Source organism: Ovis aries, chromosome 4, assembly GCF_016772045.2.
Source record: "Ovis aries strain OAR_USU_Benz2616 breed Rambouillet chromosome 4, ARS-UI_Ramb_v3.0, whole genome shotgun sequence".
Taxonomy (NCBI): Eukaryota; Metazoa; Chordata; class Mammalia; order Artiodactyla; family Bovidae; genus Ovis; species Ovis aries.
Genome location: NC_056057.1, coordinates 58,351,698 through 58,370,631, shown reverse-complemented (window position 1 = coordinate 58,370,631; position 18,934 = coordinate 58,351,698). Strand labels below are relative to the sequence as shown.

The 18,934-nt window shown below is 41.4% G+C and overlaps 1 protein-coding gene across 10 annotated transcripts in view; it reads right to left on the bottom strand.

The window, feature by feature from the left end:
* IMMP2L (inner mitochondrial membrane peptidase subunit 2) overlaps positions 1–17,921 on the bottom strand; it is a 958,934-nt gene extending 941,013 nt beyond the window's left edge. For 7 of the 10 annotated variants that reach the window (XM_027968613.2, XM_042248580.2, XM_060414761.1 and 4 more), the window contains exons 1-2: positions 17,886–17,921; positions 17,289–17,361 (exon numbers count right to left, since the gene is read on the bottom strand). The gene's annotated coding sequence lies outside the window, so the exon portion shown is untranslated. Of the gene's footprint in view, positions 1–17,288; positions 17,362–17,686 lie in introns of all 10 variants that reach the window. The other 3 variants (XM_027968614.3, XM_060414763.1, XM_060414758.1) reach the window with 2 other exon arrangements.
* Positions 17,922–18,934: the final 1,013 nt, after the last annotated feature.

Below are 18,934 nucleotides of genomic sequence, written 5' to 3'. Positions count from 1 at the left end.
AACAGGAAAGCAAAACAAGATGGGAGAAAAGCAGCTGGGGAGGGAAGGTTTACATTCAATTTATGTAAAAATCAAATATACTGGGTTTTTTACAGGGAACGGAATGTAACTGGCAACTCTAAGAATGAAACAGGCAGAATCAACTTGGCAAGAAACAAAACAGCAAGGGGATTAAGTAGCCCTGAGGGTGGTTTACGCCCCCAAACAAGACAAGAGTGAGGAAAACTCCAGCAGGAAAAAGACAAAAACCCCACCTTCTCATTTACTCTGATAGATAGGATAAGATACAGCACCAGGAACAAAGTCTCAACCCAGAATTCAGGTGCTCTGGTTCTCTCTTTCTCCTCTCTCCTTCCCTCCCTCACTCCTCTCTCTCTTCCTTTACTTCCCTCTCTCTTTCCCTCTCTCTCATACTCTCAGAGCAAAAGGATGACGTATTTTACATTAAGAGAAAACCAAGAAGAAAACAGCTTTGCCTGATTGATCAGCTCCCCCCACCCCACAGAGGCGTCCTACAAACTCCATGAAACTTCTTTTGACCACATCTTCATTTCCCAGAGTTGGCCCTAGAATCTACCCTGATTCTTTTCCAGCATCATCTTGTTCTGCTCTGTGATGATACCATTCACTTTCCCTCTTTTCACTTTTACTTGTGCTACTCCTGTCCCAAATTTTTTTCTATTTTCTCTACCCTATCAATGCTGCATCTTAATATCAGCTCAAAGTACCAGGCCCTATTATGTGAAATCATAAGCAATCTCCCTTATCTACGTCCCATCCTACGCCACCCCAAAGCTTCAATTATACCCATTTTGGACACAGATTACATTCTGAATTACAGCCATTTATTTACATATTCATCTTCCCTACCTCTACACCACAGGGTTCTTGGTAGGGGCAGGGTGGAGTTACATTATCTTTTTTCAAAGTGTGGTATACATGGCATAAAATTTACTGTCTTCACCATTTTTTAAGTATACAGCTCAGTAGTGATAAGTGTATTTACATTGTTCCACCATCTTGTAAAACTGAAACTCTTTACCCACTAAACAACATCTCCTCCAATTCCCTCCTACCCCCAGCCTCTGGCACGCATCTTCCTACTTTCTGCCTCTATGAATTTGACTACTCTAGGTACCTTATATAAATTGAATCATACAGTATTTGTCTTCTCATGACTGGCTTAGTTAGCATAATGTCCATCTTGTCATGTGTCAGAATTTCCTTCCTCTTTGCTACTGCTAAGTCACTTCAGTCGTGTCCAACTCTATGTGACCCCATAGACGACAACCCACCAGGCTCCCCTGTCCCTGGGATTCTCCAGGCAAGAACACTGGAGTGGGTTGCCATTTCCCTCTCCAATGCATGAAAGTGAAAAGTGAAAGTGAAGTCGCTCAGTCGTGTCCGACTCTTAGCAACCCCACAGACCGCAGCCCACCAGCCTCCTCCATCCATGGGATTTTCCAGGCAACAGAACTGGAGTGGGGTGCCACTGCCTTCTCCGTCCTTCCTCTTTAAGACTTAATAAAGCTCTACTGCAGGCATATACCACATTTTTTTTATTCATTCACCCCGCCATGGATACTTGTGTTGCTCCCATCTTTTAGTTATTATGAATACTGCCACTATGAACATGGGTCTTCAAGATCTTGCTTCCAGTTCTTTAGGGCATAAACCCAAAAGTGGAATTGCTGGATCATATGGAAACATGCCAAGAAAAATATCAATAACCTCGGATATGCAGATGACACCATCTAATAACAGAAAGAGAAGAGAAACTAAAGAACCTTTTGATGAAGATGAAAGAGGGGAGGTGAAAAACCTTATCTAAAACTCAACATTCAAAGAACTAAGATCATGGCATCCAGTATCATCACTTCATGGCAAATAGATGGAGAAAAGATGGAAAACAGTGAAAGACTTTATTTTCGTGGGCTCCAAAATCACTGTGGATGGTGACCACAGCCATGAAATTAAAATACCCTTGCTCCTTGGAAGAACAGCTATGACAAACCTAGACAGTATTTTAAAAAGCAGAGACATCACTTTTCTGACAAAGGTCCATATATTCAAAGTTATGGTTTTTCCAGTAGTCATGTATGGATATGAGAGTTGGACTGTAAAGAAGGCTCAGCACCGAAGAATTGATGTTTTTGAACTGTGGTGCTGGAGAAGATTCTTGAGAGTTCTCTGGACTGCAAGGAGATCAAACCAGTCAATCCTCAAGGAAATCAACCTTGAATATTCAAAGGGAGGACTGATGCTAAAGCTGAAGCTGTAATACTTTGGCCACCTGGTGCAAAAAGCTGACTCACTGGAAAAGACCCTGATGCTGGGAACGACCAAAGGTATGAGAAGAAGGGGACGACAGAGGCTGAGATGGTTGGATGCCATCATCAACCCAACAAACATAAGTTTGAGAAAATTCCAGGAGATAGCAAAGGACAAGGAAGCCTGGTGTCCTGCAATCCTTGGGGTTGCAAAGAGTCGGACATGACTGAGCAACTGAACAACAATGGAAACACTATTTTCATTTTTTCAAGGAACTGTTTTCCAAAGCAGCTGCAGCATTTCACATTCTCATTAACAGTACACAAGGTTTCCAATTTTTCCACATCCTCACCAACGCCTGTTACTTTCTATTTTTAATAACAGCCATCCTAATAAGTGTGCATTTCCCTAATGATTCGTGATTTTCAGCTTTTCATGTGCTTATCAGTCACTTATCAGTCACTTATCTATCTTATTCAAGAAATGGTTTAAGTCCTTTGCTCAATTTTTAACTGTACTGCTTGCTTTTGTTGCATTATAAGAATTTTTCATATACTCTAGATATGAATCCCTTATCAAATATATGAATAACAACTTCTTTTTAAATTTAGTTTTCTACTCTCTAATTTTTCAGAGTTGGCTGTAAGTATTACAGAAATATATTTTGAGTTGAACACGTTTCTTCTTTTTAGGATTTTATATATATATATATAATACAAAATTCAGAATATCCAAAAAGGGGTACATAGTGGAAAATGAAACCCCCTCCCATCCCAGTTATCCAATATCTGAGTTTCAACCCCCAGGGGCATTTTCCATTTTGCTGTAATTCCCTCCAGAGACTTTATATGCATTTAGGAGAAAATATGTATCTTAGTCTCCTCCAAAATAGTAACCTATCAATACCCACTTTTCTGTACCTTGCTTTTTTGACTTAATAATGATTCCATTTCAGTGTATATATGCAGCTTTATTCTTTTTCAGTTCAGTTCAGTCGCTCAGTCGTGTCCGACTCTTTGCAACCCCGTGAATCGCAGCACGCCAGGCCTCCCTGTCCATCACCAACTCCCGGAGTTCACTCAGACTCACATCCATCGAGTCAGTGATGCCATCCAGCCATCTCATCCTCTGTCGTTCCCTTCTCCTCCTGCCCCCAATCCCTCCCAGCATCAGAGTCTTTTCCAATGAGTCAGCTCTTTGCATGAGGCGGCCAAAGTATTGGAGTTTCAGCTTCAGCATCATTCCTTCCAAAGAACACCCAGGGCTGATCTCCTTTAGAATGGACTGGTTGGATCTCCTTGCAGTCCAAGGGACTCTCAGGAGTCTTCTCCAACACCACAATTCAAAAGCATCAATTCTTTGGCGCTCAGCTTTCTTCACAGTCCAACTCTCACATCCATACATGACCACTGGAAAAACCATAGCCTTGACTAGATGGACCTCTGTTGGCAAAGTAATGTCTCTGCTTTTGAATATGCTATCTAGGTTGGTCATAACTTTTCTTCCAAGGAGTAAGCGTCTTTTAATTTCATGGCTGCAGTCACCATCTGCAGTGATTTTGAAAGCTCCAAAAATAAAGTCTGACACTGTTTCCACTGTTTCCCCATCTGCCAAGAAGTGATGGGACCAGATGCCATGACCTTAGTTTTCTGAATGTTGAGCTTTAAGTCAACTTTTTCACTCTCCTCTTTCACTTCCATCAAGAGGCTTTTTAGTTCCTCTTGACTTTCTGCCATAAGGGTTGTGTCATTAAATATTCTACTACATGTACCATAATTTATCCAGTCCCCTAAGGATGAGCATTTGTTTCAAATTGCTGCCAAGAATATCCTTAAATATATATTATTTCACACAAGTACAAGATTTATGGGTTAAATTCTAGGAGGATAAAATAATATGTGCATTTTAAGTTCTGATAACTATTTCTAAATTGTTCTCAACAAAAACTACAAAAGTACCTACATCCATTAGCAATAATGGTATTGTCTATTTCCTCATATTCTCAGTAACTCCTCAGGTTTTCAAAATTTTTTGTTAGACAATTTGATAGGTTTAAAAAAAGAGTTTCTCACTGAAGTTTTATTTTGCATTTCTCTTTTATGAATTGCCTATTCCTAATCTTTCATATCTTTGCCCATTTTTCCTCTGATTGTTGGTTTTTCCCCATTGAGTTGTTGATATTTTTAATATATGTATGAAATTAGTCCTATTTCTATGGTCTGCATTGCAAATCTTCCGAGCTTGTCTTTGCTTTTTGTTACAGTTTTCACTTTTTATAGTTTTGTAATCTATTTTTGGCAATGCATAATTTTAATATAGTCAGGTTTTACTGTTCTTTTCTTAATGGTAACATCTTTTACTTTCCATTCACACAATTATGACAGTGAAAATCCTCACTACATTGTAAGCAAATTACAGCTTCCCAAATAGTCTACTTCCCATTACTTCTTCTACCTCCAACTGATTCCATACACCTGTCAGATTAACCTTCTTAAAATACTGTAAATTAGTAGGGACACAAAAAGTTGAGATTGCAATATAATAAAGATGCCAACTGTCCTGCCAAGAAGTGACTATTACACTTTTGTCTTGTACTAATTAAGCTCTGTCAAGCATTCTCAAACTCAGAAGTGTACAGTTTTGTATAATATCACAATATCACTGACCATACCTCTATGTATATTAAACAAGAGGGACATTTGATTGTAAACTAAGGTTATATTAAATTTACCAGGTGCATCAGGATTTCAACTTTATGGGACTATTTTTATTCTCTCACTCCAGAATCTTTCTACCAAACTCTCCTCTGCCCCAGTCACTTCAACCACACAAGAGACTGGTCATAAGAGCTTAAGAATCCAGCCTTTTCTCACAATAAATAAGAAATAATGTGTCTCTGACCCTGTACAGAACGTGGCACTATAACTCATGCTTTTGCAAGAAGGACTAACATTTCAAGCTGACAGGTAATAAATATGATCAGGAGCCAAGTACACAGCAGAATACCCCAAAGTGTATACCTTTCATAAGAAGAAGCAACCAGGCCTATCAGTAAGACAAATTCAGATTAAAAATGCAGGGGTTTTTTCCCCCCTCAGGCACAGTTAAATAAGCATCTTTTCAGCAGCATTGCCTTCTTAAATCCAAATCATTGTTTTCCTTGATTACTTGGGAAAAAAAAATTAAGTTGGAAATAGTAACCAAGTATGACTTATTAACCAAATAATTTTTCACATTTCTTTGTAATAAGTTTAAATTTACATAGGATTCTCACTAACAGCTTACATACACAGTCCCCAAAATTAACCAATGAAGTATATTTTATCTCTATTTTCCCAAAAGGAAAATGAAATTCAGAGACCAAAAGTTCATGTTCACATAGATAACAGTAGAGCTAGCATTTGAATAAAAGTCTTCATAACCTCATTCCATATTCTTTTCACTATATATCACCACATAAATGTCTAGAAATTTACATTTAATGCCTATTTGTAATTTCAAAATAAGATTTTGAATAAATCATTTACAGTATTAATACCATGCAACCATATACAACAAAGATGCCTCAAACTATTAATATTCTAATGTATTTTCACAACCTATTTGTTCAGATTATAGTACTTTTCTTACCCAGAAGAAATAGTGAGACCCATAAAAAATACAAGCTAATTAGTTTATAAAGTGCTTCAAACTGTTTGATAATAGCAACACTAAATAGTTATTATTTAACAAACCAAGTAACAGTTATTTAGCATCCTCCTCTGACACTAATAAAACTCTTATTAAAGTAACTATTAAACAAATAAGCTTTTGGAAAAATACCAAAATGCTTTGTAAATAAGCTGCTACACCAGGCAAACTAAAAATTCAGGCAAAATGGCAACATACTATATACACTGATTCCAAGTATATGATATTCTAGTAAAGGCAAAACTATGGAGATACTAACAAAATCTGTGGTTGCCAGGGGTTAGGAAGAGGGATGACTACGTGAATACAGTGGATTATTAGAGCAGTGAAACTACTCTGCGTGATGAATCCACAGTGAATCCAAGACATTATACATTGCCCACACCCACAGAATGTATAATACCAAGAGGGAACCCTAATAGAAGCTATGAGCATTAGGCATGATGACATGTCAACACAGGTTTATGAACTGTAATAAATGTACCATTCTGGAAAGTAAGGTTGATAATGGGAGAAGTTCTGCATGTGTAGGAATGGGAAGTATATAAGAAATCTCTGCAACTTGCTCTCAATTTTGCCATAAACCAAAAACTACTCCAAAAAAATAAGGTGTAGTTTAAAAATTAAGGTTAAAATATCTGTGGCAAATATAACCTTTTCTACCAGTGCTTTAGTGGTCCACTTTTACCTATTTAGTGAAAAATTACCCTTGGCCATCAACCCTAACCTTCAGAGATATTCTGCCTTACATACCCTCTGCTCCTCCCAATACTGCTCCACCCCTCGCAAGCAGCTCACCCTTGTATATGACATCGGTCAACTAAGTCCAAAGACAGGGGAAAAATTAAATAGAAACAACAGATGGAGAAGTCAGGTAGTGACTAAGAAGATAAATAATCCCTGCAGAAAAATTCCCAAGAGAGAGTAAAGAGGAGGAACCAATTCTAAGATGCTCTGAACTTACTGGTCTACATAATGCAAAAATCACATGAAATTAAATTGTCCTTAAAATACAAAACATGATCTTACAAGCATTTCTTTTCTTTAAAAAATGTCTTTGCTGGACACAGTTTCAAAACTCAACCCTGATAATGCGTTGACAATGTGTCCTTCAGTCACAGCAAGATGATTTTTCAATAGTAAACCATAAATACTACACTTTTCAACAGAAAGATACGTCTAAAAGTGTGTGTGTCAAAGTGCCACAGACCTAGCTCTCAGAATAAACTTTTGGATAAAATGGCAAAGATTAAATTTTGATGCTTTATTATGTGGAAGAAAGATGTACACTTGTATCTTCTGGGTATTCTTAATCTCAGATGTCAGAAACATGCTATGAGCTACCAAGTTAAGCAGGAGTTCAACGAGATCTTGAAGCAGTTACACAGAAAAGACAGTGGGGGTGCTTGTTTGCCTGTTCACTGGCTTGCTCCGTTTACCTATGAGGAGGTCAGGCCAAGCACTGGAAGCCCCAAACACCTGAGTCATTTGGAAGAGGCTCAGGACTCCAGGGGCAAAAACAGGGACCCATAAGACAGGCTTAAAAGTGGTTCTGGCAGGACCCATGACCATCACCACCACCACCACCACCTAAGCAAAAATCAACCTTCTGTATCTCAAGCTTCAAGGGAGGCACAAAGTCTGGAGCTTCACCAGCAACCCATCTCAGTTTAGGAAATACCAATTAAGCATCAACAAAGTACTAGGGTAAAGATGCAGGGAGACAGCAAAGAGACCCTGGTCTCCCATATCACAGTCTGGGGAAGTCTGAGTGGGGACAGCCCCATGGAAAGCCAACTTCCTCATGGAGAGAAACCAACTTGCCAACACTGACTTGCCAACCCCCTAAGCAGGCCACTGTGGAAGAATCTTTTAGACTCAGGCAGGTCCTCACTAACTGTACCTTTACCTGACATCTGATGACAACCTCACGAGACCCTGAGCAAGAACCACCTGAATGGCAGACCCACAGAAACCATGAGATAGTAAACGATTACTGCAGTCTGCAGCCACTAAATCTTTGACACGTTACAAAGTAACAGAGAATAAACGCATCCAGATTTTACATAGGAGGCTCAGAGAGGCTAGCTCACCTCCTGTCATAGGAGTGAGCACTTAAGTCACATCTGGAAGCCAGTCTCTAGGCTTCAGATTCAATTTCTTTGCCATTAAGTGACACCACTTCTCAAGTAAAATAATTTATAATACCATAAGAACAATCATTCCTATACGATCACATGATTGGCACTAACACACCAGGCTTTCCACAGCACAGGGATACAACGCCATGTCTCCACAAATTCAACAGACATGACAGGGCCTGCCATATAATTGAATTTGTGACTCTCCAAGAATCCCATGGACAGGGGAGCCTGGAGGGATAGAGTCCATTGGGTTGCAAAGAGTTGGACACCACTGAAGCAACTATGCCCGCACATGATATTTGGGGGGTTTAACTATCTTCTAAAAGAACTTTTTTTTTCCCCAATGTACAGATTTTTTTTAATTAAAATCTAACATATTAATAGAATTTTAACACCAAACAATTACATTACTGATATTGAGAATATTTATACACTTTACAATCTTAATCACAATATACATTTGTATAATTTTAAACAGAATTCATATATCACACTAAGAAAAGCTCAACTGCTCACTGTTTTTTGTTTTTTTTTTTAAGGATTTGATTTTGTGCTTTCAGTCTCCAACTTTTAACATTACACAAACATTGTGAAATGTATTATCAAAATGCTTGTTATGGTGAAATCTTAAGTCCCAATCCACCAAATGGCTACTATCTTACAAGACATAATGGCTGGCTCTTAGCCTGTCTACCGCTGGAGAAGGTGAACAGAACATTTCACTGTTACAACCGCATCTGTAAGCAATGCTGCTTTGCACAATTGCCCCTTTTGACTCACATGATCTTACAAGACAGACAGGACAGGTATACCACCACCCCCATTTTCCAAAAGATGATGGGGCTTAGGAAAGTCTAAGTAACTCAAATAAAGACACATGGTTATCAAAAGGAATTGCAACAATTCAACCTACAATATTTTAGCTCCATATCCCAGACTTTTCTTCTGCCCCATGTTTTAGCCAGTGGTTCTCTGCCTTGAACGTCTAGGGCACTCTGAAAATTACCAGTGCCTGGACATCATCCCCAGAAATTCTGACTTAATTGCTTTGGTCTGTTTTAGTCATCTGATATATGAAAAACTGGCTTCCCAGGTGGTGCTAGCGGCAAAGAACTCACCTGCCAATGCAGGTAGATGTAACAGACTCGGATGTGATCCCTGGGTTGGGAAGATTTCCTGGAGGAGGGCATAGCAGCCCACTCCAGAATTTTTCCCTGGAGAATCTCAGGGACAGAAGAGTGTGGCAGGCCATGGTCCATAGGATCACAAAGAGTCTGACATGACTGAAGCAGCTCAGCCCACACACATACACATATAAGAAACCAGTGGTGATCAATTCACAGAAAGTGTATGCCACAAAGGGAGAAATTGTGGGTATCTCTCCATGTAAGCTAAAATATCCTTATCCCCTAAGACAAAAAAACTTTGCAACAAATAAAGCAGAACAAGTCCAGTAGTCATGAATGGATGTGAGAGTTGGACCATAAAGAAGGCTGAGCACCGAAGAATTGATGCTTTTGAACTGTGGTGCTAGAGAAGATTTTTAAGAGTTCCTTGGACAGTAAGAAGATCAAACTAGTCAGTCCTCAAGGAAATCAACTCCAACTATTCATTGGAGGGGCTGATGCTGAAGCTCCAATACTTTGAGCCAAATGACTGGAAAAGACCTTGATGCTGGGGAAGGTGAAAGGCAAGAGGAGAAGGGAAGAACAGAGGATGGTACAGTTGTTTGGCATCACCGACTCGATAGATATGAGTTTGAGCAAAGTCCAGGAGATAGTGAGGGGCAGGGAAGCCTGGTGTGCTGCAGTCCATAGGGTCGCAGAGAGTCAGACACAACTTAATGACTGAACAATTCCATGTAAGCTAAAATATCCTTATCCTCTAAGACAAAGAAATCTGGCAACAAACGAAGCAGAACAAGAAGGAAGAGGAGATGGGAAAGTCAAGACCATTCTACAGCTTTCCTGGGGCCAAGGAATATTTTATTCCCCTTATCCCACTCCCTGAACCTCACCATTCTATACCTTAACTCCACTGCAAGTTTTAACTCAAGTTATCACCTCTTCCATGAACCCTTCCAGATCACACCAAATAAGGAAACCTATTGTTTTGCATCCATCTTACCTGAACTCTACCTCTAAACAGCATATAGTGCACAAGGCATTTATTTACACATACATTTCACTTACTGGATTCTTTTATTCTCTTAAGGAGCTCCTTAAGGGTAGGGTCCCTATCTTATTTAGCCTTTCCATCTAATACATTTTGTCTATCCAGAGCCTTGAAGATAGAAGATATTAAAAAGCTGAATGGTATGATTTTTTTTTAATGTTTAGTATGGTTATTTTCCCCTTGGCCTCCTAGTAGACACTCTTCTGAAATTTTTCAACGTAAATAAAACAAAGGGGACATGCCCCCCACACAACTGGATTAGGTTAGAGAATAATGTATGCAAAAAGGTCAAATATGGTTAAGAAAAAGACAATGGTGGAACTCTAGCCCAAGAAAGAATAGGATGAATGGGATAAAATGAGACACTCAAAGTAAGATCAGTTATGATTTTTTTTTTTAAGGGAGGATTATGCAAACAAAGGGACAATCTGATTTTTCATTTCCAAGAAAGTGTGACAAAGAACAGCGATTGCTTGCAACTGTATTTTCAACAGAGCTTTTAAAATTCTGGACTAAAGACCAGTGAAGCCAGAAGCTCTGAGGAGGAAGCCAGGACTGTCGACTCTCTCCTCACTCCCCTTCTCCTGTTCACCCCTTCCCCCAGGGCAGTTCAGTGTCTAGCCCATCACTCCAACTAATGACAGGCACTTTACACTCTTCATTGTACTTGATGATTTGTAGATTTAAAATTTAACTGCATTCGACTTTGTGAAACTCTGTCCTGAATCTTGAGAAGCTTTACTTTTTTTTTCTCCCAGCCTATCCGGTCACTCTCCTCCAGCATCCTTATATCTTTCTTTCTCTTGGTTTGTCCCAAACTTGGTTTATCCTCTAAAACTTACATTCAGCCCTTTCTTCTCTTTCTAGGCAGTTCTTCTGAGCATTTTCATAATTACCATGCTTTCAACTACTGTCCATAAGGCAAGCACTCAAAAACCTGTATCTCCAGCCTCTCTCCAGCTCTCATGATGCTCCAGGATCCTATACCCAGTTGCCTTCAAGATGCCTCCAACGCACCAATGATATGCCCAGTAAACAATGTCTTCAAACCTGAACTTCCTCCTCAGAACTGCTTCCTCTGCTCTGATCCCTCCACGACCCAGAAACCTGGCAGTCATTCTAGCTGCTCACTTTCCCATTCCCTTTACAGTCAAACAATCCCAAAGACCAGCCAATTTTCCATCTTCCTAAATATTTCCCTAAACATTCTCACTTTTGAGCATCACCATAACTTCTGCTTTTGTCTGTGCTCACAACTTCATATTATCCACACTAATCACACTGTCCGCTCTGGCTCCCAATCTTACCACATCCCCATCACACAACACCCCAAGCTACCCAGCACTCTATGCTCATGGTGATCTTCCACTCAAGAGTTCTTCAGAGCTCATTACAAGGCACGGGATAACAAATGCACCCAGAGTTACTTTTCCACTTGCATCTCCTTTCACTCCTGACTTTGCCCTTCACACTCTAATAGAATGACCCACGTACAGTTCCAGAACACACAATGCTCTCATAATCCATGTGACTATTCGTGCTATTAGCTCCACCTGGAAATGCTCTGAGCTGCTTGTCACCCTGCCCAACTCTACTCAGGTTTCAAGACCTAGCTCAAATACAACCACAGCTAAAGCCCTTCTGCTAGGCATGCTTTGCATGTGTACCTATCTCCGCCAGAGCACATTTCACACAACATTTCATCTGTTGGTCAAGATGTCTACTGCCCTACTAAACTATAAGCTTTTCGGTCAAGGAAAGTGACTTTTCAACTTTGTATCCTCAGCACTAGTTCAAGGCACACAGCATACTGAGAATAAAAAAAAGGAAAAAAGAAAGAAGAAAAGAAATTAATGAACTACAGACCAATGACAGGACAAGAAGATCAACTGGACTTTGAAGTCAAGTGAAGTGAAAGTCACTCAGTAGTGTCCAACTCTTTGCAACCCCATGGACTATACAGTCCATGGAATTCTCCAGGCCAGAATACTGGAGTACGTAACCTTTCCCTTCTCCAGGGGATCTTCCCAACCCAGGGATTGAACCCAGGTCTTCTGCACTGCAGGTGGATTCTTTAACAGCTGAGCAACGAGGGAAGCCCCAACGGGACTTTAAGCATTAAAATTTAAAAAAAAAAAATCCTGATCTTAAGGAAGTACAGACATTATTAAGTCCCACACATTTTTTAAAAATAGAAATATATAGTTATTCATGAATTATGAAGGTGAAAAAGAAAAAAAATTGTCATCGGACTAAGCAGGCAATAAGGAGCTAATCGTCTCCAATGGAGCAGCTGACAAAAGATTAACAGAAAGGTCAGAGATAAAGGTGGTTCTTTCTCTGAGTCAAGCAATTCATCAACTTGAGTCCAGAGAATGAGCAAAGACTGGCACCTTCCTCTCTCAGTTCCCACTCTTCTCCTTTGTCAGGATTCTCTATATCCCTTTCCCCATCCCACTAAGGCCCAGCTTCCAAGGGTAATTCCCTTCAGCTGGAGCCATGAGCCTAGATATGAGAGGGGGAGTCTTTGTTCTCATGGCCAGGACCTAGAGGAATGAAAAGGAACTGCTATTTACTGAGAAATCTATTCTGTACCAGTTATTGTGTTAAGAACGCTCACTAAATCTCACAGTAATACTAAGTAACGACCCAATTTTACATATGAAAAATGTGTGTCCCAAGGTCACAGAGCTAAGCAAAGACAGAGCTGGCCCAAGAACCTCGTAATGATAGCCTCCAGGGTATTTCTACACCCCTGACCACCTCAAAATGGAGAGGGATGTAGTCCAGATTCTAGGTTGGAACTCAAAATACATTATTCTCCAAAACACTATTGTAAGTGTATGTTAGAATCTTGCTGTTGTTCAGTAATTTAGTCATATCTGACTCTTTGTGATCCATGGACTGTAGCCCGCCAGGCTCCTCCATCCAAGGGATCTTCCAGGCAAGAATACTAGAGTGGAGTGCCATTTCCTTCTCCAGGGGATTTTCTCAACTCAGAGATTCCACAGATCCTGCTTGGCAGGCAGATTCTTCATCAGTGAGCTGCCATGGAAGCCCTCAGGTTTAGAGTCTACAAATACATAATGGCACACAATGAGTTAACAAGGTTTTGGGATCCTGCCTTGGAAATCTACATACTCTGTTATTTTATCCTGTAAGGACACTGCTCAAAATGACAAAAGTGGTCTTGAAATTTTATTGGGGGAATACCAGGGGTTCTTCAGTGAAGCTTTTCCTTAAGAATATTTTCATCCACAAAAAAAGAAAAAAAAAAATCAGTAAGGATAGAAACCATTTTGCCTTGTTAACTTGTAAGAACAATGACACCAGAAGACACCTGTGGGAAATGTGCTTATCTGACCAGGTGTTCATTGATAGTGTGCTGTCATTTGAATAAAACATTATACTAAACCCTACAGACTAGAGCTTATGATAGAAATACCACAGACTATAGCAGTACAGCTGATATGCCTGTAATCTACTGACAAAACATAGTCCTTAGCAAAGTGAAAGCAGATGTCTGGGGACTTGTCTCTCTCTTGGCTTCCAGAGCAACATTAGCTACACTAAATACACAGCTTAGCTGTATGTTAAAACCCACAACTTGGCAGAATCATGACAGTTTGGATGTGAAGCATCAGCATTTTTATTGTAATTCTTATAAACCAAAGACATTTCTGAAATAGAAATCCTATCTTTAAGCTAAATGTGGTAGTATATCTTTCTCCCTTTGGAAACAGTGTCAGAGCTTTTTAAAACACCTGGTGGACACATTTCCCCTTCACTTTTCAAGCTGACATTCTTTCCTCAGGGCTGTGGAACGATCTGATAGGGAGAATCAGGTGTTGGTCCTTGTCCCAGAAATTTGAGGACCAGACAGAACAGGTACTACCTGTGAAAATGTAAATACCTGGGGAGCTTAGCACCCTTAGGAAAGTAAGGACCAGACTGCTTTCTATAATCCCAAGCAAGATCAAAAGAAAGTTTTGTGACCAGATAGAGAACAGAGAGGGAAGTCAACAGTACCTGTTTGCCAGGCACTGTTTTTACACTTAATTCTTAATATACTCACTATTGTGTTTCGATACACAAAGAGTTAAGGGGCAAAGAAGTTTACCTATCTCCTGAGAAACCTATATGCAAGTCAGGAAGGCACAGTTAGAATCGGAAATGGAACAAGAGACTGGTTCAAACTTGGGAAAGGAGTACATCAAGGCTATATATTGTCACCCCACTTATTTAACATGTGCAGAGTACATTATGTGAAACGCCAGACTGGATAAAGCACAAGCTGGAATCAAGATTGCTTGGAGGAATATCAACAATCACAGATATGCAGATGATACCACTCTAATGGCAGAAAGTGAAGAGGAATTAAAGAGCCTCTTGATAAGAGTAAAGGAGGAGAGTGAAAAAGCTGGTTTAAAACTCAACATTCAAAAAACTAAGATCATGGCATCTGGTCCCATCATTTCATGGCAAATCGATGTGGAAAGAGTAGAAACAGTGACAGGTTTTATTTTCTTGGGCTCCAAAATCACTGCAGATGGTGACTGCAGCCAGCCACAAAATTAAATAACACTTGCTTCTTGGAAGAAAAGCTATGACAGGCCTAGACAGTGTATTAAAAAGCAAAGACATAATTTTGCCCACAAAGGTCCATATAATCAAAGCTATCACTTTTTCCAGTAGTCATGTCTGGATGTGAGGGTTGGACCATAAAGAAGGCTGAGTGCTGAAGAACTGATGCTTTCAAACTGTGGTGCTGGAGAAGACTCTCGAGAGTCTCTTGGACAACAAGGAGATCAAACCAGGTAATGCTAAAGGAAATCAACCCTGAATATCCACTGGAAGGACTGATGTTAAAGCTGAAGCTCCAATACTTTGGCCACCTGACACGAATAGCTGGCTCATTGGAAAAGTCAGCTGGGAAAGATTGCTGGGAAAAGATTGAGGGCAAGAGAAGGGGGTGGCAGAGGATCAGATGGTTAGATAACATCACTGACACAATGGACATGAGTTTGAGCAAACTCTGGGAGATAGTGAAGGACAGAGAGGCCTGGGGTGCTGCAGTCCATGGAGTCGCAAAGAGTCGGACACAGCTTGGCAACTGAACAACAGCAGCAGAGCTAATACATTCAGCAATAAGAATCAAGATTCACATCCATGTCTAATAGACTATATAAAAAGCATGCTACTTTTACATAGTATTTGGAATGGAACAAAGAGCAGTGGTAAACAGCCAAGAATATAGAAGTAAAAGGCAGAAACTCAGAATTTTATCAAGCAGCAGTCATCTGACACTGATTGAGATTGACTTTCTATTGCAACATCCCTAAGATCATACAGAACAATCCAAATGAACTTTTGGCCAACCCACTCCTTTTCTATTCTTGCAAGATTTAAGTAACTTTGTTTTAACCTTATATAATCTTTGTAACCCAAAAAAAGACACTTTCTTTCATGTCGATGTAAAAAAATGAGGTTATAGAAATTCCTTGGTGGTCCAGTGGTTAGGACTCGGTGCTGCCATTGCCACAGGCCTGGTTTCAATCCCTGGTTGGGGAATTAAGATCCTGCAAGTTGCACGCAGGCACACAAACAAAAAAAAACACAGAAGACTGACATATACACACTACTTTATGGGCTTCCCTTGTGGCTCAGATGGTAAAGAATCTACCTTCATACAGGAGATTCAGTTGATCCCACAGTTTAGAAGATCCCCTGGAGAAGGAAATAGCTACCCACTCCAGCATTTCTGCCTGGAGAATTCCATATACAGAGGAGTTTAGCAGGCTACAGTCCATCGGCATGCAAATCAGACATGACTGAGTGACTAAGCACAGCACAGCACATTTAGAAAAGTCACAGAAAACTGGTAAAAGGTCTGACCTCCATGGCCATCTCCAACATACTTTCCTCATTACCCCCATCCTACTCACATCAAAGTGCTCAGCACTTTGATAAAAAAGATAAATATCTAATTGAATCAATAAATGAACCTATCACAAATACACAACTATTTTCTGTTTTTCCATAAAGGAAATTAAAGGGCCATCCGCCACTTGAGCACAAACAAATAAGAAGGCAGGTTCAGGACACAGGAAACCAATGTCAAGATGTCACGGAGGACCATTCTAGTTTTCCTGTGTAAGCATCCAAGAATGTGACTTACAAACTCCTTGCTTGTGGCTAACATGAATTTTAACTAATTCAAAACATTTCTTTATATAGGACATCAGGGATGCATAAGGTGTTCCCAGACTTCTGAGAGCAGTTGTGTTTCATTTCACCGATTCAAGGGGAGGATGGAGTGGTGGATTCAGGAAAGAATGTAAAAGTCCCAAAGAAGAATCTTTTAAAGAGCCCACACTGAAAATCACAGCAAACTTTTAGAAATGTCAATGTGCTGTTTGGCAACTTTTCAGTAGTGAAGAGAATGCTGGGGGGTAGGGGATGGGTATCAAAGTGAACGTCAAGAGAAAAAGGCCCAGTCTGGTCACTTTTCCCTCCGAAAATACCTTTCTCTATGAGCTGGAAAGAAGATCCCAAAGGAACGTCAACACTTGTAATACTGCTATTAACTTTATGCTTTGGAGTTCTACATGTAAAGATCCTTGGAGTTTCGTGTTAATTATCACGGAGAGCCATGATGCTTTAATTTTACAGTCTCAGAGATTAGTCCAAGTGAGCTAAGGGGACTGAGACAGACAACTACAGAGAGATTAAGGGTAATCGCAGTTTTCTCCAGGTGAAGTGGCTAAAGGGGACGCATGCCAGCTGTCAAACTCCCAGGTAACTCTACAGATTCCGAAAAATCTGAAATAAGCTCTTTGAGCTTGGAGCCTGTGACCCTTGAAGGTGGCTCTCAGGTTCCTGGAAGAAGGTAGCATTTGGCCCCAAGATCCCGCAAGGGCAGTTCTGGATCTAGTCCTTCTCTTCCTGGCTCGCTCGCTCTCAGCATAAAGTCCTAGATGCTTCCACCCTTAATCATTCCTTACTTACCCTTTCTCCCGTTCTTCCTCGGTGAGAAGGGGTAAGTGGTTATTTTGTGCCCTCGCCCAATTTGGCCAAAACCCTAAAAGTAAAAATGACAAACACGTGTTTTAAAACCCTGACGTTCAAGCCTCAGGAACTCCCACCACCTGCCCAACTCGTCCAGACACGTCCAGCGTCTCCACAGCGCTCCCTCACGGCCAGACTCTGGGCCCGAGTTGTCCCCTCTGCTAGGGGGTACAAGAGAGGGCGCGACATGGGGCGCCCGCCCAGCGGCGAACGGCTGGCCGGCTCAGGGCCTGGCGTAGCTCTTTTCCGGCTCGGGTTTCCTACCCGAGTTAACGGAAGGAGGAAGGGGCCGAGGGGGCCGCTGCCCCGCGGAGCCTCAGATAAACACGCGCACGCACACATGCCCGCGATCACGGCCAAGGACTCGCGGCCAAGCAGCCCTCCGCCTCCCAGCAAAGCCCTTCCCCTCTGGAGCTAACTCCCCGGGAAGGGTCCTAAGCCCTGCGGATCACCAAGTGGCGGCAGCAAGAGCGCGCCTGCCCACCCCCGCCAACCTCACAACCCCCCGACTCGCCTCCCGGCGCCCGCCCTCCGCACCCGCTGCGCCGCTCAGCCCAAGGGACTTCCCCGCGCGGGCCCCGCCCTCCGCCGGCGGCAAGCTCCGCCCCCGCCCCCAGCGAGCGGGAGCCACGCGAAGCTCCGCCCCCGGCGGTAAAGCTGCGCTTCCGAAAGCCTGCGCGGGTTAAGCCCAAAACCCGGCCTGGATCTGCAGCGGATCAAAAATAACCCTTGCTTAGTGCTAGCTCTGAGCTCTGCATTGTACTATCCGCTGAGAGGGAGACCAAGAGTTGAAAATGTATGAAACTGTGGTTCCATCCTCTCCCCTTGTTTACAGGTGAGGAAACCGAGACCCCAGCAGTTGCTTTGAGTGCACAGCTACGGAGACAAACTATCTTATGGGGACACTCCCCTCTGGAGGCCTCATTATGACGTTGTTTATACTAAAGTGGGCACAGGCAAAGGAATAATCCAGAACAAGTGGTTTACTTTGGAGAAACTGGAATTTCATACCTAAGCTTTTGCCATCAAATGACAAACTCTAAACTGGGTTATTAAAACCTTCAAAGAAAGAGGAACTTGGAATCACGTTTTCCCTTTATTCTCTTTCTGGATACTGACAAACTGATCTGTGCAAATCATTCAATATAAATCAAAGGACAAGACACTGGTACTTTGGGTTCAAAACTAATTCTAAAGATTTAGAAATCTATTCAGAGACTTAGATGAACCTGATAGCTGGAACTTCTAGAATCTCCTGAGTCTTCCCAGGTGGCTCAGAGATTTAAGAGTCCATCTGCCAGTGCAGGAGACATGGGTTCAGTCTCTGGGTGGGGAAGAGCCCCTGGAAAAGGAAAGGGGCAACCCACTCCAGTATTCCTGCCTGGAAAGCCCCATGGACAGAGGAGCTTGGTGGGCTAACAGTCCATAGGGCCACCATGAGTTGGACACCACTTACCAACTAAGCAACAGCCACAAATTAAGTAGATGGAGTTCCTGGCAACCAGGAACTGACAGTCTGGAATGGAATGTATGTGGACAAGCAAGACAAGTATGTGTGATTTTTATAATAATGGCATGTAATTAAA